Source organism: Geotrypetes seraphini, chromosome 15 (genome assembly GCF_902459505.1).
Source record: "Geotrypetes seraphini chromosome 15, aGeoSer1.1, whole genome shotgun sequence".
Lineage (NCBI taxonomy): Eukaryota > Metazoa > Chordata > Amphibia > Gymnophiona > Dermophiidae > Geotrypetes > Geotrypetes seraphini.
This window is the reverse complement of record NC_047098.1, coordinates 53694950-53718877: the sequence shown is the minus strand read 5'-3', so window position 1 is coordinate 53718877 and position 23928 is coordinate 53694950. Positions and strand designations below refer to the sequence as shown.

At 44.7% G+C, this 23928-nt stretch overlaps 1 protein-coding gene across 4 annotated transcripts in view; it reads right to left on the bottom strand.

Moving 5' to 3' along the window:
- KSR1 (kinase suppressor of ras 1) overlaps positions 1-23928 on the bottom strand; it is a 256106-nt gene that overhangs the window by 125725 nt on the left and 106453 nt on the right. The gene's annotated exons all lie outside the window — the stretch shown is intronic.

The following is a 23928-nucleotide window of genomic DNA, read 5'->3' as shown; positions in this document are numbered from 1 at the left end:
TGTGAGCAGGGCTTTGGTGCATGGAAACATCTTTGCAGAACCCCAGCCCTTGCACTCATTTCTAAAACAGCACTTTAGGAAACTGGAAGTTGTAGTTTGCTGGACACACAAGCAAAATGTTACTATTCACAGATCAGTCCCTACTCGTTATAGCAGTCTCCCTGTTTCCCCATCTTGCACACAGGTATAACTAGAAAGGTACAGGAAAAATTCACACTCCCTTTATTTACTTTATTTTTTGCATTCATCCTTTAAGTTTTTGGACTTATAATCAAGCTGATTTGTGATATTTCTTAGCAATTAATAAAAAAAACAAAAACAACACTTTTCCAGGGTAAACATGCTGCATGATGGAGGAGCTGGCCTGCTCCCTGCAAGACAGATAGATAACTTTATTTAAAAAATGTTGTATTTCCTAAAGGATACCATGGTGGGAGCAATTTTTTTTTTTCACAGGCTTTTGTACAGGTGATGCTCAGCATAATAGCATGCAAATTATATGCATGCTATTTGTACGGAACATCGCCGGTAAAAGGGGGAGGAACTGTGCCTAGCACTTGCTCAGAAGAACAATCGCTAACAGCTCCTCCTTCTGCCTGCCTGAACTGCTAAAAAAAAAAAAAAAAGCAGCAGCCCTTGCTCTCCCTGTCTGCCAATTCAACTGATCGGGGCAGATGAATCCCCAATCAGCTGAGACGGCAGGGCTCCACAAAGCAAATCAGGGTCTTAGGCCCCTCCCAGTGCATCCCAAAATGCACTGGGAAGGCCTGTGATTTTGAAGAGGCAGGCTTATTGGCAGGAGGGAATGGGCATCCCTCCTACCCATCTTCAATTCAAAGATATAGGAGTTGGTGGGTTGTCAAAGACCACCGGGGCTTGGCGGGAGGGAGAAGGAGGGGGCTATCTGCGGACTGGGTTTTTAAAAATTTTAAATGGAGGCTTGGTGGGAGGGTAAAACTTTTACAGCGGGGACTACTCTAGCCTTATTTTCTGTCAATACTTGAGCTAATCAGAGTTCAGGCGCTGACAGGAAAGTAAGGCTATAACAGCTCAGACCCTGCCGAAAAGTTTTCAGGGTAAAACTGAGCATCCTTTGCTGTGCATTACAGAATACTAATGAGCTCCTTTGTAATGCATTAACTTAGGATTCTCGACGGCTGCTACAATGCTTGGGGTAGCAGGCCATGGAAAATTCTTATGTGCATCGGCAGGGCAGCTTTCCACGACAGTTAAAGAGTCTTTAACAACTCTTATTGCCACAGAAAGCTTTTGAGCATGGGTCCACACTGCTTTCGCTGGACCTGGCAGCAGAAGGTCAGACAGTTTTTTGTTGGCTTGATTAAGCAAATTATGTTTGGCGTGAAAAGAAGAGAACAGCGGGGGAGGGGTGGGGTGCAGAAATCAGCTTGGCTGGACTTTACAGTGGCAAGACTCAGGAATTCCACAGGGGATAAGGGAAAATCACCTCCATCCCAGCCTAGGGTGGGATGCTCTGTAGGTTCAGCAAAAGATAGAAATAAAACAAAACAAAGAAAAATGATACCTTTTATTGTGGACTAATTTAATGCATTTTGTAAAGAATTTTCAAAAGGTAGCCAATAGAGAATGACACGGTGACAAAATTCATCACCGTTCCCGTCCCCACGGATAACCGTGGGAAATAATCCCATGTCATTTTCTAGTGTCTATTTCAACCTCGGTCCTTCTACACCAGCATTCTTCAAAGCAAAACTTGCGGGTCAGTGGTTGTGCCCAATTATACTCTGATCTTTCTTCTCTCCTTAAAGAATGACATGAAGATGGTTTCCCGCGGTTATCCGCGGGGACGGGAACGGTGATGAATATTGTCACCGTGTCATTCTCTAGTAGCCAACTCTTCTTCAGAAATGAGCAAATGATGATATATATCAGAGCATATATGTGAAAGTCTCATGGGGAACGGTAGGAGTTCAGAAATAAGGAGAGATGGATGGGTGATCAACAGGGTGGCAAAGCAGTATAAAAAGGTATCATCTTACTGTCTTTTCTTTGTTTTATTTCTATTACCTTAAAAAGTGGACTAACAAGGCCACCTAGGTCTCTGTGACGTGTATAGTGTCAGATGAATGGCTCCCTATGTGAGTAATAATATGCAATGCACCTTGTACCAATCACGTGACCTTCCCCCAGCAGTTCCTGGAAATAGCTGTGTTACCAATTAAGGGGTAGTGAAGGGAAGAAGGTAGTCAACTGGCTGGTTCATACAGTGTTTCTAAGTATGATGCTGTCTAAGATGACACAGAAAATGCAGAGTAAGAATAAGTAGTGGCGGAGATAGCTTGTCCCAGAAAATGAAGAAGAGTTACCTTTGAAGGCTAATCACTAAGCCCAATAAAAAAGGTATCATATGAACATAAGAATAGCCTTATTGGGTCAGACCAATGGTCCATCTAGTCCTGTATCCTGTTTCCACAATGACCAATTCAGGTCACAAGTACCTGGCAAAACCCCAAATAGTAGCCCGATCTAAGCAGTTTAAGCGGAGAAAAGTGGCTCCTGTCCGCTTCAGCTGTGCTCAGTGGTCCGGCTGCCAGTATTCATCAGCACTTGTCAGGTAATGCCTTAGAATGTTGCCACTGATTGGCCATTTTCAAAGTGGGCAGAAGTGGAGTGTTTTGAGGGTCGAGTTGGGGGGAAGAGCCAGCTGTTTACGCAGGTGAAAGCAATACTCAGTACTGGTATCTACATAGCTGAGGATATAGAACCACATACAAAGCAGCCCCAACTTTGCCCAGTAGGCCTGCGGATGCTGGCACCTTAATAAATTCTGGATGGTGGCCTGGGGCATTACATAGTATTCCCTCTCTCCCAACACACACAATAGGACCCCTATCACCCCCCAACGAAAAACAGCCCCTCCTTCCTGACCCATTTTGAAACTGCAAGTCGGCATGGACAGGAGCGACTGGGGATCAGTCCTGCCTAGGGTTTCCAAATGACCGGATTTATCCGGACATGTCCTCTTTTTAGAGGACTGTCCAGACATATTGACGGCTTTTCAAAACCCAGCACTTTGTCTGGGTTTTGAAAAACTTTGAGCTCGGGGCCGTATCTGGAGGGCATCTGGGCATGTGCGGATGCTCTCGAGATGTGGTCCAAAGAGATGAGGTTTGTTAGGGCTAGGGTTGGAGGAATGGAACAAGGTAGGGCTGCAGATGGAACAGGGCAGGGCACGCATCCTCTTTTTGCCCAGCAAAAATCTGGTAACCCTAGTCCTGCCCATAGACCCCGCCAGACCAATGAAAGAGGAGGGGGGGGGCTAAAGGGATTGGGTGTATTGGAGAGGTTTTAGGAGAGGGCTGTTGATTTTTGGAAGGGACCAGGAGTGGGGGGTCTGGAAGAAGGAAGAAGACCTATTGCTCTTCAAGGGGATCAGAGGAAGGAGGTAAAGATACTTTTATGTGGATCTCAGCTAATATTCAGCTAGGAACTGCATAAATATAATATGCAGGTCCCAGCTGAATATCAGCTGGGGATTCCATAAGTTGCAGCTATCAGTCCTGGATAGTTAATGCTGGTGCCCAGACGTGGTCCAGCATTGAATATTCAGGTCTAATTTAGCTGACAACGGTCAGCGCATGAAAATCACTAACCACCACCAGTAGAATATTCACTGAAGAGCAGGTGAGCTTGAGCAGCAAATTTCAAACATGGAAGATGTAGCCCAGACTACAAACTGCCTCAGACCTAAGTGGAAAAGCCTGAAGAGCTCAAAAACAGATCCCAATGTAGTAATCTGTGATTTGTGGATGCGCCTGAGTGTACTGGAGATAATGATTTGCTAGAGGCCCTTGAAACTTGGCTGGTGAAGGAACTCCCATTGAGAAAACTCAATACAGAACACGCATACGCCTCGGGTTTCTTAACTGTGCACATAAGGTGGAAATTTGGTGTAAATAAAAGGTGAGGATTTCAGCATTTGTAGAATACCTTACAGCAGATAAAGTAAAGCAGCGTTCACCATGCTTTCTGAGCCCACAGCCTCAATTCTGAATTCAAGAAAGCTTGGGACAATTGTGTTGCATCTCTAAGGGAGAAGAGGGGATAGCAGATGGCATGGTTAGGTAGATAAAGCCAAATGGTCTTTATCTGCCTTCATTTTTCTCTGTTTCTACATGGCTCCAGAAAGCACATGAGCCCCTGGTGGTGCAAGACAATAATGTCTTATGGTGTACCTCCCAAGGTTGTGACCCCCAAATGTGTCTGGGATGCTCCGAAGTAAAGGAATTCACAGAATCATGAAAAAAAAAAAAATGCTTTTTGTGATCATCTTAAAACAAAAGCTTTGCACACTCCAAATTTCTTGGACAGATCAATTCCTCATTGCTCTTCTAGAACGCTAAGATCTAATACCCAGAATCTTTTACATATTCCTTCTGTTAGACAGATGGTAACACCAGAAAACGCATTTTTTTCTGTTGGTACACCTGAACATTGGAACTCATTATTGGCGCATTTAAGAGAAGAGGAAAATATCGATAAATTTAAAACAAATTTAAAAACCTTCATATTTAGGGACACTTACAATTTATGATCTTCTTCCAAGCAAAAAGGAAATCACGGACCTCTCCCTACTAAACATCTCCTAAGGAAAAGCACAGTTCCCCTAACCTATCCTCTTTCTTTCTTTCCTTTTTTCTCGATTTGTCTTGTATCTACCCAAAGTACTGATGGTATGTCATTGATTTCTTTATAATTTTAATGTATTGTACACCGCTTTGACAGTTTTAAGGCGGTATATCAAATTTTGATAAACTTGGAAACTTGGGAAAAAAAGAGACATATTTTCCTCTCCTACCACAATTCACTTGCGACTCAAATTGAACTCTTATCCCCATGCTGTTTTATCTGCTAGCCACAAATGCCAGAAAATGGTTTCCGCTGATTCATCAGAATTGCTCTTCTCTCTGTCCTCTCATAAGAAGAGATCAGCAGTAGAAAAAGAAACATAACAGATTAATGCATGCCATATCCTGAACTGTAACCTTCTGGCCTATCTGAAAACCAATTATCCCCATCCCAACCATAAAGCCACCTGACTAGCTTTGGTGATTGCAGTATTTGCGTTCAGCAATTAGTCATTTACATTAAAAAAAATTCATAAAATTCAAGCAAAGAAGAAGAGATGGTGGTTGAATTTTATGGGTTTATTTCCAAATGAGAGATGGGCATTTTCTTTTTAAATAAAGTGAATAGTTTGCCAAAGTGCATTTTCAGAGCTCCCCAAAATATTTGGAAAGATTGCTAGACTTCCTGTTTTTTGTTTCTGAAAATGCAGTGCAGCAAACCTCAGCCTAGAAGGCAGTCCAAGTATTTCAAATTAAAAATAATAATTATGATGATAATAAAATAGATCTATAGGTGAAGGGACCTGAAAATATATAGCTTAGTAAAAAAAAGTGCTCCAATATTAGGAGCATACATTGTTTGGACGCTGGCTTCAATATGATTTGCTCCTTAATTACCAGTGTCACTAAATGAAAAAACTTGCCAAGAGCACAGAACAAAGAATATTAGCTTCTTGTGTGTTTGTGTGGTTCGATTCTCCTCACCCACCATTGCAGGTATCCCTATGAATGGTCATAAACAATATACTGTACTGTACAGTAGAACCAAAACATTTTATCAGGCCCAACAACAAAGGCAAGCACCATCTACTGGCACATTTTTAGAATGCAGCCAATGAGGAGAGCAAAAGATCTTTATGATAAGAAAAGATTATCTCCCTTCCCCTGCTGCCACCATTACCAACGGTTTTCAGGAGTGATTTTCCCCTTCGGAAATGTATTTATGATTAAAAGTATGCAAAGACTTTCACAAAGTGTGCACTTTTAGCTAGAAAGACCTTTCATAACAAGTGCTTTCACTTGAGCAAAGCATGCTTAAAACCCTTTCAAGAGTTAATGGAACAGAAAAACAAGCAAACATGCTAAAGGCTTCAAGCCACAGATCTGGCTGAGATAAGGCAGCAGCTTTTCCAGAGACATGGGCCCTAGTCTCGGACTGTGCTGTTTTTAGCAAAATTGGAACAGTGCAGCCATTAGAACAAACCAGCAAAATTTAGGTTATTAAAAACAAGGATGATGGGGTGGTATGCATTTGTACTATACTAGAGCATCCTAGCACTGCTTAGTCACTTAGGGGCCCTTTCACCAAATTATGGTAAAGGGTTACTTCACGGTATTGCGGTATATAAGCTGTTATTATTATTATTCCCATGCACCGAGACCATTTTCACCATTGAGCTACAAAGACAGATTTTTGTATTTTCCCTATTAATAGACACACGCTAATGAACCCATTACTACATGGCCATTGGCACATGAGCCTCTACTCCCACCCATATGTAAGCAGTAAGGGGCAAATATTAGAAACGGCACAAAAATGGCACTGTTAATGTGCCTACCGGTGCCTAAATGATACGTGCCAGAATCGCATCCACATAGGCAATTTAGGCTGCCAAACGCCACTATGGGTGTGGCTAACACCAGAAGTAAGAACAACTACAGCAACACCTGAAAACTGTATTTCCAGAGGATCTTCACAATGGCATTAGGGTAACTTCAGCCTCCTTGGCTGCAGGCGTCATTGATTCTCATCAGAATCATGAAGACATTTATTTGTTTTATTTTTTACTATTAGAGCTGAACGCTGTTTTATCTTGATCATACGGGCAATATATCAAACTTTATCTTTGGAACGGCACCTCTTCCGACGCAAATCACGTTTCAAGACTTTCATCAGGGTTGAGCTTTTTAAAATATATAATCAATACTATATGCTAAGGAGATTTAAATTACCCAATGGTGATAAACTAACAGCTCTATCACTGATCACCTTAAATAGATAATCCTATATAATAAAACGCTAGCCGCGCATGCGCACTCCTGCCTGCGTGCGTCCGTGATCCGTAGGTCCGTGGCAGGCAGGAGAGCGGATGCGCGGTTAGGGCCCACACTGGAGCGCTGTGGCCGACCCAGGATCGTGGGAGGATGCGCCGCGCAAAGTGCTGCACACGTACTGGAGGGGGAGGGACATACCGGTTCTGCACATACCGGCACAAACCTCCCTCCAGCGTTGGCAGCAGCAGCACGCTAAATAGATTGCTTTGGGCTTTCTCCTGCAGTTGAGTCCCTCTGCCGCGTCACTGATGACATCATCAATGACGCAACAGAGGGACTCAACGGCAGAAGAAAGCCGCGAAGCAGCCTGTTTAGCGTGCTGCGGCTGCCAACGCTGGAGGGAGGTTTGATATTAAAGTCATCTTGCTGGGAGGGTCGCAGAGTCAGCGGGGGTTGGGCTGGGAGGGGAGAGAAGCGTCTGCCTCGGGTGCTTCAGGCAGCAGCAGCGTTTACAATTCGCTGCTGTTGCTGGCTTCAGGCCTTCCTCTCTGGCCGGTCCTGCCTACTTCCTGTTTTCATGAAGACAGGACCGACCAGAGAGAAAGACCTGAAGCCAGCAACAGCAATGAATTGTGAATGCTGCTGCTGCCCAATGAAGTAGTTAAATGAGGAAAGGGAGCAGAGGGGGAGAGAGTGGCTTGGAGGGAAGGAGGAAGGTATGCCAGACCAAGGGAAAAGGAAGGAGGAGATGGAGAGAGGCCATATGGAACAGAGAGAGAGAGAGGGCGGACACTAGATGGAAAGAGAAGAGAGGGGCAAGACAGAGGGTGAACAGTAGATGGAAGGGGTAGAGAGAGGGAGACACACTGAATGGAAGTGTGGAGGACAGGGGGAGCAGACGTTGGAAGGAAGTGGGGAGGAGAAAGAAAAAAGGCCACATGCAGGATTGAGGGAAGAGGATAGAGTTAGAAATAAAGATAGACAGACAAGGGGCCAGGGAAAGACACCGACAGAAAGAATGACAGCATCCAAGGAGAGAGAGAGAAATTAAAAAAACAAAACAGACAGACAGACATCTACTCTAGCACCCGTTAATGTAACGGGCTAAAACACTAGTAATAAATATAATATATATAATAATATTACACTATCAAACTGGCTTCAAAAAGTGATATTAAGTGAACGCTCAGACCCACAACCTGAACTCTAGTGATTTTTCACGGAGCCAGTTGCAAATGAGACCATCATAGCATGTTCAATGTCTCTGCCACCTGCTTCCCATTACACCTAAAAACTCTACATAGATAAGAAGATTGTTACTTATCTGTATTGCATGGTGGCAAATCAACAAATCCTCAAAATATAAAACCTCCTAGTGAGATGAAAGTAAGAGGAAATTCTTTTCAGATAAAGACAAAGGGACCTCAAGTGTTCACATCCAACTGACAATGGAATGCATCCCAACAGATGGACTTAATATGAACTATCACTGGTCTTGAATGTCGTTGGGTTTTGTTTTTTTGCCTCTCTAATAGTTTTTAAATTAACTATTTTTCAATTAAATGGCTAATTTTAGTGTGCCAAGAAATATAGCAACATATCAAATATTGCACCTGAGAAAATATCCCTGGATAAGAAGGCTCAGAACCCTATAAAGCCTAAAGTACGTGAGCTTTTATCCAGGAGTCCGGGGAAACTTGCGGCTGTATAGAGTGATTTGTTCAATAAACGCTCAGCTTTGCTTGAATAATTTTCTGAAGGAAAAGGGGATAGAAGGGTATATAGATCAGGGGTCTCAAAGTTCCTCCTTGAGGGCCGCAATCCATTCGGGTTTTCAGGATTTCCCCAATGAATATGCATGAGATCTATGCGCATGCACTGCTTTCAATGCATATTCATTGGGGAAATCCTGAAAACCAGACTGGATTGCGGCCCTCAAGGAGGGACTTTGAGATCCCTGGTATAGATAGAGGATTACTATACAGGTCCTGGACCTGATGGGCCGCCGCGTGAGCGGATTGCTGGGCGTGATGGACCTCTGGTCTGACCCAGCAGAGGCACTGCTTATGTTCTTATTAGTGATAGTTGCTTGTGCTCATCAAGCCAACATTGGGCCAAAAATTCTGCCATGACACAACGGCGGGAAGCGCTGCTCCCTCGCGGTGTTGCAGAAAAATAAAATATTCAATCGCAATTGGCACTTAGCCCATCTCACTATATGTTTTAAACTCAACGTGGCAACATAAGGCAAGGCATTTTTTGCCAAGGAACACAGGCGTTACTGCTTACAGCAGCTTAGTCAAAGGACCCCTAAGAATACTTTCATAACAGGTTACTTAAGTTGAGAGTGTTTGTAGGTGCGTATTTTATAAAAGGCACCCACGTTTATGAAGGCACCTAGAAATATATATATTTCTATGTTTCAGTCATATTTATTTGAAATGAGAAGTCACAAAAACATTCAAAGATAAACAAGAGGACTGACCACAACTTCCCGTAGCAAAACAAAGAGAAGTACGTTTGGTGCTGCTCCAATGATCATGACCAACATTTCCACAATTTTCAAATACTGACCCAACCTTCCCCCACCCCTCTCCAAGGCCTCACTCTGCACAGTCCCCTGAAGATACAAAACAATGACCACAGACCAAGGTTAAAGAAAGTTCTGAACTCTGCTGTGTGCAACATATGGCATGGAGTCCCACAAAGGTTCCCAAGTTTGCTGAAACAGTTGTCCTTTAGAGGAGGACAGGGAGTTGATACCCTGCCACTCCAGTGTATATATATCTTCAGAGTATAAGTATAAGTATTTAAATTTTTTAATTTTTTTCTTCTTAGCTTTACCCAGTACTGTGCTTGGGTTCCAACTGCCGAAATCTCTGTTAAGACTTACTCCGGCCCATCTACACCCTCCCAGCCATTGAAGCCCTCCCCTGCCCATCCTCCACCAAACGGCCATATACAGACACAGACCGTGCAAGTCTGCCCAGTACTGGCCTTAGTTCAATATTTAATCTAGAATCAGAAAATAAGATTAAATATTGAACTAAGGCCAGTACTGGGCAGACTTGCACGGTCTGTGTCTGTATATGGCTGTTTGGGGGAGGATGGGCTGGAGAGGGCTTCAATGGCTGGGAGGGTGTAGATGGGCCGGAGTAAGTCTTAACAGAGATTTCGGCAGTTGGAACCCAAGCACAGTACTGGGTAAAGCTAAGAAGAAAAAAATTTAAAAATTTAAATTGAATCAGGTTGGGCAGACTGGATGGACCTTGCAGGTCTTTATCTGCCGTCATCTACTATGTTACTATGTTACCTTTATAAAAATTCCAAAAGCTGTAGAAAGTAAACATAGAAACATAGAAATAGACGGCAGATAAGGGCCACGGCCCATCAAGTCTGCCCACTCTAATGACCCTCCCTATTTATCTTTGCGGATAGATCCCACATGTCTATCCCATCTGGCCTTAAAATCTGGCACGCTGCTGGCCTCAATAACCTGGAGTGGAAGACTATTCCAGCGATCAACTACCCTTTCAGTGAAGAAGAACTTCCTAGTGTCACCGTGCAGTTTCCCGCCCCTGATTTTCCATGGATGCCCCCTTGTTGTCGCGAGACCCTTGAAAAAGAAGATATCTTCCTCCACCTCGATGCGGCCCGTGAGATACTTGAATGTCTCGATCATATCTCCCCTCTCTCTACGTTCCTCGAGTGAGTAGAGCTGCAACTTCCCTAACCGCTCCTCGTACGGGAGCTCCTTGAGTCCCGAGACCATCCGGGTGACCATTCTCTGGACCGATTCCAGTCTCGGCACATCCTTGCGGTAATGCGGCCTGCAGAATTGCGCACAGTACTCCAGGTGCGGTCTCACCATGGATCTATACAGTGGCATAATGACTTCCGGTTTACGGCTGACGAAACTCCTGCGTATGCAACCTATGATTTGCCTTGCTTTGGATGAAGCTTGCTCCACTTGGTTTGCAGATTTCATGTCTTCCCTGACAATCACCCCTAAGTATAGGTAAAATAAAGACACAGGCATGAACACTTGCTTGGGAGCATGTACAGCATGTGTGGGTACACACATTTTATAAAGAACGCATCTCCATCCCAATGAATCTGCTCCCAACACACCAGCACCTGAATCACATGCAAGTATGTGCATTCCAGTTACCACATGTGCTTGTACGCGGGGGTATATTTATATGTGGCATTTAGGCCTGGATTCTCTAAGTCTAAACAGTGTCGTTGTCAGTGGCCGCCTTAAAAAGCAGCAGCCGATTGTGTGTCAATCACGCGACAGAATCGTTTAGAGCAGTGTTTTTCAACCTTTTTACACCTATGGACCAGCAGAAATAAAAGAATTATTCTGTGGACCGGCATCGGTCCGTGGACCAGCGGTTGAAGAACATGGGGCTAGTCGTGGGCCAGACCCCGCCCATCTCTACCCAATGTCCACCGCAGACCCCCGCCCTCATAATAGTACTAATTGTACCTTGCACATCCCTTGCCTCATCTGGAAGCCTTCCCTCTGACGTTGCAACGTCAGAGAGAAGGCTTCCGGTTCAGGCGCAGGATGCCCGTAGGAGCCACTGCCCGTGGCTTTGTGCACTGAATCAGTTAGGAAGAGGGAGCTGGCTCGAAGATAACACCGCATCGATCGCACCATGGACTGGCGGTTGAAGAACACTGTTTTGGGCCTGATGCACGTGCTGGCCCTGTGGACCGGCAGGAAATTTCTGTGGACCGGCACCGGTCCATGGACCGGTGGTTGAAGAACACTGGTTTAGAGAATCACACTTCCGGCAAAGGTAGGCACCAGGGCATAGGCGTCAGGACAGGAGAGGCCACAGGGGCCATGGCCTCCCCCAAAATGGCACCCGCCCAACTCCCATACGTTTTTTGGGCTGCACATCCCTAGTTCAGTTTCCAGTGTTGTCCACAGGAAATTTTTTTTTTTTTTCCATTTTGAGGGTAATGTGAGGAAAAAGTCAGCATTCTTTTTGACACAGGAAAAAAAAGCCCAGTCTTTTTTGAGGTAAATACGCCGTGAGAAATGCATTTCCCATGTCATTTCAAATGAATACTGTCAGCCTAGCTATCGCTACCATTCAGCCAGGATGCCTTTCACTTAACCCCTACCACCATACATTGGGGGGGCCACTAACAAAACTGACAAATACATGTACCCTACTTTTTATGGCCCTGGATCTGTTACATAAGGAAGCAATCTTTTCAGAAATGGTTTTAGGGTTGCAGAGGCAAGAGAATTTTGAACTGGTCCTGGGGCATTATGAGACCTACAGCACTGATTTCATTTTTTATTTTTATTTATTCAATTTTCTTTACCGTTCTCCCAGTGGAGCTCAAAACAGTTCACATGAATTTATTCAGGTACTCAAGCATTTTTCCCTGTCTGTCCTGGTGGGTTCACAATCTAACTAATGTACCTGGGGCAATGGGGGGATTAAGTGACTTGCCCAGGGTCACAAGGAGCAGCGTGGGTTTGAACCCACAACCTCAGGATGCTGAGGCTGCAGCTTTAACTAATGCAGGCTACACCAGTGTATTGCAAACTGTGTGTGCCGTGGCACAAGATTCCAGGTGTGCCGCGAGACGCCGGGGAGGATGAGTGGCGCCGGCTGCCTGCAGGGCATGCCTCTCGCAGCGAGAGGCACATCCTGTAGGCAAGTCAGCCAGCACCTCTCCTTCTCTCTGCGCCTCTTCCCTTCTAGCGCCCCCCCACTGATGGCTCATGGCCCCGTCTGGCGGGCCTTCGCGCACGTGCAGATGTCGATGCGCATGGCATCATCGCGTCAACATCCACGCACTTCCAGAAGCCACCATGTTTAATACGCCATGGTTTTGCAAAGTTGGCGAGACCCTGGACTACCCACTCCACTGCTTTGGGATGTAAGCTTAAAACTAGGACTGATCAAAATGTCTTCCTCCTTGAAAGGGTAACTTGGCAGCTCTGGGGTTGTATCACTTTTGTTTAAAGGGCTGAATCAAAACTCTGAGGTGTTCAGCCCTGTTTCTTGCATCGGATCATATATGATGGTATCATGCAGACTGAAGAAGCTGGGGCTGTTCTCCCTGGAAAAGCGGAGACTCAGAGGAGATATGATAGAGACCTTCAAGATCCTGAGGGGCATCGAAAAGGTTGACAAGGACAGATTTTTCAATTTGAAAGAAACCACAAGAACAAGGGGACACTCGATGAAATTGAAGGGGGACAGGTTTAGAACAAACGCAAGGAAGTTCTTTTTCACACAGAGGGTGGTGGACACATGGAACACCCTTCCGGAGGCCGTGATAGGAAATAGCACAGTACAGGGTTTCAAAGATGACCTGGATAGGTTCCTGGAAGACAAAGGGATTGAGGGGTACAGATAAGAGCAGTGGAAGGTTTAGAGATAAGTGTAGAGGTAGGCATAAAATTAGTCAGGGACCGCTGACCAGGCAATATGCCTGATGGGCCGCCGCGTGAGCGGACCGCTGGGCTGGATGGACCTCTGGTCTGCCCCGGCGGAGGCGACTACTTATGTACTTATGTACTTATGAAGGGTGGAAGCTGGAGATGTAGCTGATCTGTCAGTCAGTTTCCAGTGGTGGCCTGTCAAATGCGCCCCGACAATTGCAAGCACTGAATGGGAGGTGACCCGTCAAATGTGCCCTGACAATTGCGCTGCCCGATCACAGTCCACAGTGGATACTATTTTGTCCTTTTGAGGGTTACAAAGTAACCCCTTTTTTTGAGGGGGGGGACACCCCCCACTACACTTAAAATATTCACTTGGTATCTAGTGTTAGGGTAAGGTTTAGATCAGGGGTGTCCAACCTGCGGCCCAAGGGCTGTATGCGGCCCAGTGAAGTATTTTGTGCGGCCCCGGTCGAGGGCAATGCAGTGTTTTCCTCTGCTGTCCCTGGGTGTTTACCGCCTTACCAGCTCCTTCCTCTGTCTTGCTGCAGTGTTTGCGCACTTGTGTGGCCCCAGAAATATTTTTTTCAGCCAATGTGGCCCAGGGAAGCCAAAAGGTTGGATACCCCTGGTTTAGATGATGATTACGGGAACCCTTTACATACATGGATATCTGGAAGGCCTTGGGACGGGGCCTGAGGAGTCCGAGCAAATCCGGGCCTTCCAGATATCCACTTATGGCAGATTCAGATTGGTGCGCGCATTTCACAGGGCGCAACTGTTGGGGTGCGATTGTCGTGTGCGCACTTGTCCGTGCGCGGATTTGGCGGGGCGCCCTTTCCTGTATACAGATTCATGTTCAAATAGACAACAAGAACAACCAAAACTACTTTATTCAAGCAGGAAAGGAAGTCATAGCCCCCCCTCCCCAAACTTCGAGGCTCTCTGTGTGCTATTACAGGGGGAGGTGGTGGAGCCTGGGATGACATCTGAGCTGTTTGAGTGACTAACTGGAGTTAACCCTTTCAGGACCATAAGGATCGTAGGCCAATTTTTGTGGTTTTGACGACATTTTTATGGTAAAAAGGGCTTGCAGATGCCAAAAAATTGATTTTTTTGTGTGAAATATCATTATTTTTATTTAAAAAAATCACACTTCTGGCTTATGGACAGTGTGGCAAGTGAATCTTCTCGTCAATCTGGCAACGACGCTAATGAATGAATGTCGGAACCAGTTTGTTTACATAAAGGCAGTATCCTATGGAATCCGTACATATCAAATTTAGAACTGTAGACTATCCCAATCAAAATTTATAGGATTTTAAAGTTATGGGACAAATATGTCCCTTGGTCCTGAAAGGGTTAAACGTGCCCTATTTAAAAAGATATTGTTTTTGTGCCCTGTGCCAGGACTATGGCATGAAAAAATAAAGTTGAATGTGCAGAGGGATTCTCTCCGGTATTTCCATCCTACCCTTTGATATCTGTAGCCAAATCAAATGGGATAGTAAGTACACCAGAGCACGTAATGTCTGCAGGGAAACTGGGACCAGGTGGAAGACATCGTCAGCAAGCACTTCAAAATAAATTCTTATTTGAATGCAAACAATAAATTCATTGCAATTGATTGAACTAAAAATGCAATAAACAAAAGGAAATTCTTGAATAGTTATGCTCAGAAAGGCATAACAGGATAGGATCAAAGCCTCATTGTTATTCATGCGCCCTGGTGGATCTCTTCTCTTAACCCTTTCAGGACCAAGGGACATATTTGTCCCATAACTTTAAAATCCTATAAATTTTGATTGGGATAGTCTACAGTTCTAAATTTGATATGTACGGATTCCATAGGATACTGCCTTTATGTAAACAAACTGGTTCCGACATTCATTCATTAGCGTCGTTGCCAGATTGACGAGAAGATTCACTTGCCACACTGTCCATAAGCCAGAAGTGTGATTTTTTTAAAAAAAAATAATGATATTTCACAAAAAAAAATCAATTTTTTGGCATCTGCAAGCCCTTTTTACCATAAAAATGTCGTCAAAACCACAAAAATTGGCCTACGATCCTTATGGTCCTGAAAGGGTTAACAGGGAAAAAAAAAAAAAAAAAAAAGCAGCTGGAGGTCTTAAACGTTACCAACCAGGCCTAAGCAACTCTCTCGAGAGAGAATCTTGCTCAACAGCCTGACGTCAAACAAACTGTTGGGATCACGAACCACAAACATGCACACCCGAGCCACAAGTGCAGTTTACACAACAACAGCAGCAAAAAAGAGGTTGTGCCCTGCAGGGAGTTGAAGCAGCAGCAGCGCTAGATTAAATTTCTTCTCAAAATCTGATGTTAGTACTGTCTAAGTCTACTGCTCTCACCACTGTGGCTCTACTGTAAGCAAAAAATCGGAGAACGGGGAAGAAGGAGGGCTGCTGCTATCCTTCCCCTCATCCCGTGCAGACACCCAAAGAGGCGATTTATTGACAATGCTGAAATGCAGGGGGTAGGGGGGGGGGCTGCATACAGTATAATACAGAAAATTAAAACCAGATGAAAAGGAACCAGGAAGATTGCACTTTTCTAGAAGAGTTTCAAGTAATGTGAATAATTTAGGCACCCTTATACTGAAGGGTATTATAATCTGGGTTTAGCAGGCAGGGAAAGTCCCACATTAAGACACGCTAAGCTCAGATTCCACATGGCTATATATATATTTTATTTTGGTAGGTCCTGTGCTAATTTTTCCATTAGCCCTTAGGGCCAGATAGTATAAACGGCGCCACTCAGAGCAGTTGTCAGTCAACTGCTAGGCGCCGCTTATAGAATCCCGCCTAGTGGTGTCTAGGCATTGCTAAGCATCCTGGGAGGTAAGAACAGGTACATTAGGGCAGGTTTTACTTAGTCTAATTTATCGGCGCCTAACTTGGATGCCTAGTGATGCCCGTCAACCATGCCTATTCTCCGCCCCTAACCACGCCTGCTTTTCAGATAGGTGAAGGCGTCGGAGGGCGCCACTACTTAGGCGTTGCTAGGCATCCTATATCTCAGGTGGTATCTTCCGCATTCTACTACCAGCGACAACTCCCAAAAATAAGGAGCTACTTTTCAGTCTGACTTCGCCCAACTACTCTATGCCTTAGTCCTCGCCCGCATGGATTTCTGCATGTGCTATTCAACAGTCTTATGGCGAAAAACGCACAATGTCTCCAGCGTGTCCAAAACAGCGGCAATCAGGCTCCCAAAAAGCTCTGTGCCCACGACCCTGTCTCATAGGCTCTAGCATCAGCTGACTGGCTGCCCATAGCCAAACGTATCTTCAAGGGCCTAATGCTAGCGTTCAAATCCTTGCACGACATGGCTACATAATGACCAAGCTCCCTCCGTACCTGCTGAACAGGTCCCTTCACTCCCAGGATGAAATATGCCTCAACACGCTCCGTGGTCGTGCCCTTCTACGGCAAACTGCCTAACAACCTTCCTACTCCCACTTCATACTGAGCCTCCGCAGATCAGATCCCTTGAAGGACTTCTCAACTTTAAGAAAGCAATAAAAACGTACCTCTTCACCTAACCCCCTGCCCTTTACCGATGGACAACAAAGAAATGTATATTGGTTCCAGAACCTGTATGTGTCGCGTAAGGAAAACTTGTGACAAGCAGGCAGGCCTAGTGGCAGGCAGGCAGGGCCCCCCTCCCCAGTACCTTAAATCATTCACCCATACCCCCAGGTGCCCCCAGTACCTTAAATCATCCTCCATGTAGCCCCAGTACCTTTAAATTCCATCCTAGCTCCCCCAATCAATCATCACTTTTATATACCCCCCCAGCACATTTAAATTCAATCCCAGCCCCCCAACACCTTTAAAGTCTGTCCCAGCTACCCCCCCCCCCCCCCGGAAGTACCTTTAAATGTTGGAGGTTGGTGTACAGCTGCTTGCTGCTTTTTGGAGCCATTCAGAAATGGCGCCCACCCACCCAGCAGCGTGCTTGTGCGCTACTGGCCCCAACGTGCCAGTAATCGGCAGGCAGCAGCCCTGCGAAGCACCAGCGACTGGCCCAATTAGCATTAGAAACATAGAAACATAGAAAAGTGACGGCAGAAAAGGGCCAAGGCCCATCGAGTCTGCCCACTCTATTGACCCACCCACCCTCCTAACTACCCTTTGAGAGATCACACTCTGATGTCCCATTTCCTCTTAGAGATCCAACATGAGCATCCCATCTGTTTTTAAAATCTGGCACGCTACTGGCCTCGATAACCTGTTGTGGAAGCTCATTCCAATTGCCAACCACTCTTTCGGTGAAGAAGTACTTCCTGGTATCACCATGAAACTTCCCGCCCTTTATTTTCAGCGGGTGCCCTCTTCATTAGCGCGCTTGTGTGCCGCAGGCCCCGACAAGCAGCAGGCAACCGTCCACCGCCCTTCAACATTTAAAGGTACCACTGGGGAGTTTTTTGTTTGTATATTCACTTCATAAGATGCACCCTTATTTCTGCCCACTTTTTTGGGGGGGAAAAGTGCATCTTATGGAGCAAAAAATAAGGTAAATAAATAAGAGTGTTTGCCACCAAAGTCTAATAGTTAATTTTTTTTATTGACTGACAACTGCCATGGTCAATTACCATGCCAATTAAGCCAATTTAAAAAAATGTTGCACGCGGATTCTGAAATTAGGGCCACTAGATGTACTTGATTAGGGCGCCTAGCGGACCCTATGTAGACATCCTGTACAGAATCTGGCCCTTACAGCCCCCCTGTTTAGGAAGGGCTGAGTGCTCCTGTGCTAACTCATCCCCTCCTTTTATGAACACATAGCGCAGGCTTTAGCGCCGGCAACTGCTCTGAGGCGCATAGAATTCCTATGAGTGTCGGAGCAGATGCCGCCACGGCTCGCACTGAAACCTGCACTATGTGTTCATAAAAGGAGGGGTCGGTGTTAGCACAGACTAAGGTGAATGCACTACCTGGTTAAAATGTTCCATGCTCTGCCCATGACATGCCCCCCTCCAAAAAAATTATTTTTTAAAAAAAATGAATGGTTAGCACATGAAAAAAGGGATATTATCATGAAACAGTTTAATGGGCCCAGTATTCAGACCGCAGGCAGACTGGCTAGCTCCTGTGTATAGCGACAAACCTGGAAATTCAATGTCAGGCCGTATCCTGCATCCAGCATTGAATTTCTGGGGCTTTTTTTTTTTAGCCGCTTTTAACATAACCGATTAAGCCGATATTTATCAGCTGCCTGGTTCAGCGGCCAAAGATAAACCTGTTATTTACACGGGTCTATCTGGCCACTAAACCTAGTCGTTCAACCAATGAATAAAGGAACTAACTGACTATGTCATGAGATATAGCCGACGACCAGGCTAGCCGCTAAGTGCTAATATTCAACGGCCATCTCACACTGAATACTAGCGCTGAGCTGGCCAGGAACCTTTCCCAGCGAGTTATATAGCGCTAAATATCAGGCAGATTGTGTTTTGCACAGCAAGCACTTTCTTGTGCATCAAACGCATTAGGGCTTAACGCCCTGTAGTAAAAAGCTCCCTAATTTGGGGTAAATTATGAGCAAAAAGCATTATACTAACACCCCCCTCCTCTTTTACAAAACTGTAGAGTGAATTTTAGCGCCAGCTGCGGTGGTAACTGCTCTGACGCTCATAGGAATTCTATGAGAGTCGGAGCTGTTACTACCACTGCCGGCACTAAAAAAACAACACTATGGCTTTGTAAAAGGAGGGGCATAATTCTCCATTAAAGACAAATGTTAACCAAACTTTTCTATTAAGCTTGCCGACACTTACATTTTATTTATTTTCTCTCCATTCATCAGACTAAAGTAATTGCAAAGACATTTAGAAAAACTCTTTCAATTCAATCAGCTATGTACAGTACATTGTGGACTTCTCTCCACCCCCTGGAGTTGGACTTCAAACACCTTTGGAATTAGATGACCTGGCTTCAATTAAATGCTTGAAAGACTCCAATGCAAAAATAATTATTTCTGTGGGATTCATTCTACATGCTGATTTTGTCAGCAAGTACCAGGTCACAACTAACCTATTCTCAAATTAAATGGTCAGCTGAAAACAGGAAGTTAAACTGTATGTGGTTGTGTCCTCATTTCTCAAACGCAACCTTTTTTTCACTGGGTGGACCCTTTATCAGGCTTCAAAACATGTACAGCTTATCCCTGGCCCCTTTCTTCCACTTCACCCCAACTTATCCACAATAGTCTATCTTTCTGTCCCTTCCCCAAGTTTTATTTACATGTCTCTCTTCCACAAAGCCAGTCCTCCTTAGTTTCTTTCTACCTTCATCCTTTTCCCACCAATCTCTCTGTCCATTCCCAATAATACCTTCCCCCTTAACTTGCTTCCATCAGTGTCTCTTCCCCCCCCCCCCCAGGCTAACTCATGAAAGTCTCTCCCCCATCCCCCGGCATCCTGTACCTTACCCTAGTGGTCTAGCGGTCTTTTGGGGCAGGAGCGATCTTCCTACGCTCCTGCACCATGCAGATCACTCATCCAAAATGGCTGCCATGAGTGCCCTTAGTCTCTCAAGACTACGACGGGAACTCACGGCAGTCATTTTGAATTAGTGATCTGCAAGGGCAGGAGCATAGGAAGATAGTTCCTGCCCCAAAAGATCGCTAGACCACCAGGTAAGGTCTGGGGAGGTCCAGGAGGGGTGATTACGGTTTAGGAAATCACAAATAATCGAAATCATGAGTCCTAAAACTGAGAATCGGGAAGGGGAAATGTTTATCGCAAACTGTGTGCCTCCTGAGATTTCAGGTGTGCAGCAAGACACTGGGGAGGAGGAGAGGCACTGGCGCCAGCTGACTGCCTACAGGACATGCCTCTCGCAGGGAGAGGCACATCCTGTAGGCAATCAGCCGGCGCCAGCGCCTCTCCTTCTCGCCGTGTGTCTTCCCTGTCGGTGCCCCTCACTGGCGACTCAGGGCCCATTTTGGGGGGGGGCCTTCGCGTATGTGTGGACGTCGATGTGATCATGTCATGCAGGCCTATGACGTCATTGCATTGACGCCCAAGCACTTCCGGATGCCTAAAGCCGCAGCCACTATGTGTAGTGTGCCACGGCTCGACAATTTGCGAGACACTGCCATAAGCCATTCTCAACATCATTTCCCCAATTGTTTGGGTGTCAGCAGATAGAGGTACAGTAAGAACCTGTCCTGCCCCCTCTCAGAAGAATACACTATCTGTCTTTTGCACTTACCTTGCAAATATTTTCAAGCCAATATTCAAAGAGTCTTCTATATTTAGGGACAGATTCTGTAATTGGTGCCTAACAAAGATAAGCTAGTTAGGCGCCCATTGCATGTTAATCATACTTAGGCGCCCATTACAGAATCGTGCTTAGCAGCGCCTAACTTAAAACTTAAAAGAAGACACTGCCCGATATTGAGGAGCGCGCTCCAAACTACCATAAATGTCCTAATCATGCAATTTGACATGAGCTCTGCCTTTGCCTTGGTGGACCATGGAAAACTGTTACAATGCTTAGATGCAATTGGAATCAAAGGAGAGGTACTGAACTAGTTTTGAGGTTTCCTTATATCACACACCGACCAAGTTCGTTTTAATCACGATCTCTCTGACACATGGAGCAATCCATCTGGCGTGCCACAGGGATCACCATTATCCCCTTTGCTCTTCAATGTTTGCATGTCCTCATTGGGTGCGCAATTGTCCCAGCTGGGGATAAAACTATTTAGCTACGCTGACAACTTCACGATAATTATCCCATTCACTAACTCTGTCTCAGAAGTCACCCCCAAAGCAACAGAAGTACTAAATCAGATGGAGCAACGGATGACTGAATTCAGACTAAAACTAAACTCAGAGAAAACAAAATTTTTCATAGCATCACCACACCCACTTGACACTAAAGCATCAATGTGCATCAATAACCTTAGTTATCCCATTCAACCCACCATGAAGGTATTGGGAGTAACACTGGACCAGAACCTGACCATGAAAGACCAGGTAGACTCCTTGATTAGAAAAATCTTTCTCACCTTGTGGAAGCTTCGGTCCATCAGAGCTTACTTCGATGTCCCATCATTTCGAATTCTGGTACAATTCCTTATACTGAGTCAACTTGATTATTGTAACATCGCCTACTTGGCACTCCCCCAGAAGTATATGCGGCGATTGCAACTAGTTCAAAATGCAGCGGTTAGACTACTTTGTGGACTGAAGAAGTTTGATCACGTGACACATTCCTATCAACGTTTACACTGGCTGCCGATGGAGGCACGTGTGAAATTCAAGTTTGGTTGTTTTTGCTTCAAGGTACTTTATGGCTTAGCTCCTAAATATATAACAGACCTTTTCTCTTTCACAACCAACAGACACAGGCGACGCTCACACCCGAACTTTGTTTCTCCACCGGTTAGAGGTTGTAAATTTAAAAGTCATTACCAACATCTTTTCTTACATCAAGCAGCACTATGGGGGTAAAGATCTAGAACAATTACTAAGGCCTGCTACTTATAGGGAATCCAGGAAACGCCTAAAAACACATCTGTTCCTGAAATACTTAGGAAACTAACCTATACAATCTTAGTGATTAACAGTTCTAGAGATCGTTTGTTGAACTAAGTCTGTACTTTGTTTATTCCATCTTTAATCATTGTAAACCCCATAGAACTTCACGGTCCTGCGGTATATAAATTGTTATTATTAAAAATGAAAACTTAGCCAATTGGATAAAGTGAGGTTTGGAAACCAAGGTAAAAGGAGCCTCGACCCTGAAGAAGTTTATATTGAAACAGGATTGTGTCGGGAAAGGCACTCTTTGCATTGAGCCTAAGCAAATAAGTGGGCTTTTTACTACACAGTGTTAGAAACAATAAATTATTGATTGAAATAAGAAAATATAAAAATTAAAAAATGATCCAATGAAGAGCGGAATTGTTCAGTAACAAAAAAAAAACAATAAAAAAAAACTCATAACAAAAAAAAACTCGTAACAAAAAAAAAAATTAAAAATCCAAAAAACTCATGAATGAGTCTGTGAGGATCTGAAAAAAAGTTTAAAATCTGAAAAAAATTCTGGGGCATTTGTGGTTCCTTAGCTTAAAGGCCTACATTATAGGTGCCTAAGTCCTTTAGCTCCAGTCACGGTACATGGGCTTGTTGTGCATCTCAGAAGCTGAAAGCTATGCCGTCAGTATTTCACTACCAGCTGGGCCTCGCAAGGTGGACAGGTTTCAGTGGAGATGTCAAGACAGCAGCAGCAGAAGGGCAGTGTTGGAGGCGGAGGAGACAACAGTGATAACGTCAAATTTATACTACGCAATCTACTTCTGTATTCTGCCAAGTGTCACCTAACAAGTCCTTTAGAGAGTCACGCCTATGTCTTTCTCCACCCCTAAACCTGCCTGCTTATGTGTTAGGTGCTGCTATCTTTTATAGAATCGCACCTAAGAGGATAGGCGGCTATCTCCCAATTCAATTTTATTTTGTCCAATTGTGAGCTTGTTAAAGCTCAAATTTGAAGCCAATTTACTAATTAAGTTAGGCATCTCTTATAGAATTTCCCTTTTAATGGTGGGCAATTAAAAGGGCAATTCAACAACTAAGTGCCTTTGTGAACATACCAGTATATGCACCAAAAGTGGCACTTATGCATGCAAGCCACCTATGCATTATTTGACAAGGGCAAAAGTGCTATAGTGTACATATGCAAGGAGGTGTGGATGTGGGCGGAGCATGGGCTTGTCTCTCAGTTGCAGACACAATGTACAGAATTCTATAAATTACTCTCATCCTTGCTGCATTTAGGCATGTTCAATTATGCTTTAGTGCTGCCTAAACATAAGGGGCCCGATTCTATGTATGTTACCTAAAAAAAATTGGCGCTTACTAGTATGATTCTATGAAAGTTAGGGTTGCCATATTTTCCAATCGGAAAATCTGGATCCCTAGACCCGCCCAGTTCTGCCCATCCCCACCCGAATCCCACTCCATGCCCAACCCCCACACTGCCTGCTCTTGTCTACTGCTCCCCGCTGCCCACAAATTGCATCAAGCAGGGAGAAAGTCCGCGCATATGCAGACTTCCTCCCTGCTCAACGCGATTTGAGGAGGCTTTTCCAAACCTGAACAAAGTGCCAAGTGTTTATGAAGCTGGCGGATCAAAGCCTGATGCTGTTGCTGCTGGACAGAAAATTGAGATCAGAAGCTGTAAAGATATTCTCAACACAGGAACATGGAATGTACAAAGTATGAATCAAGGAAAACTGGAAAGATCAAATGGAAAAAAACAAAATTGATTTGATAGGGATCAGTGAGCTCAAATGGACAGCACAGGGCCATTTTCAATCAAACAAGCATGGTCATGAAACTCTGGTCTTCTATGTATATGAAATCAGATGTATGTATGTATATTCCAGCATAACTCTGAAATGCATAGACAAGATTTCAACCAAACTTGGTATACATATCACTTACTATCTGGAGAAAAATACTGTGGGGTGGGAAGGGGGGGTCACACAGACAGATAGATCAGAATTTAAATATATAGATGGACCAATGTTGTGAAGCTTGGGAAATGATGTCACAGTATATAAGGAAGTGAAACTGTGGTGTGGTGT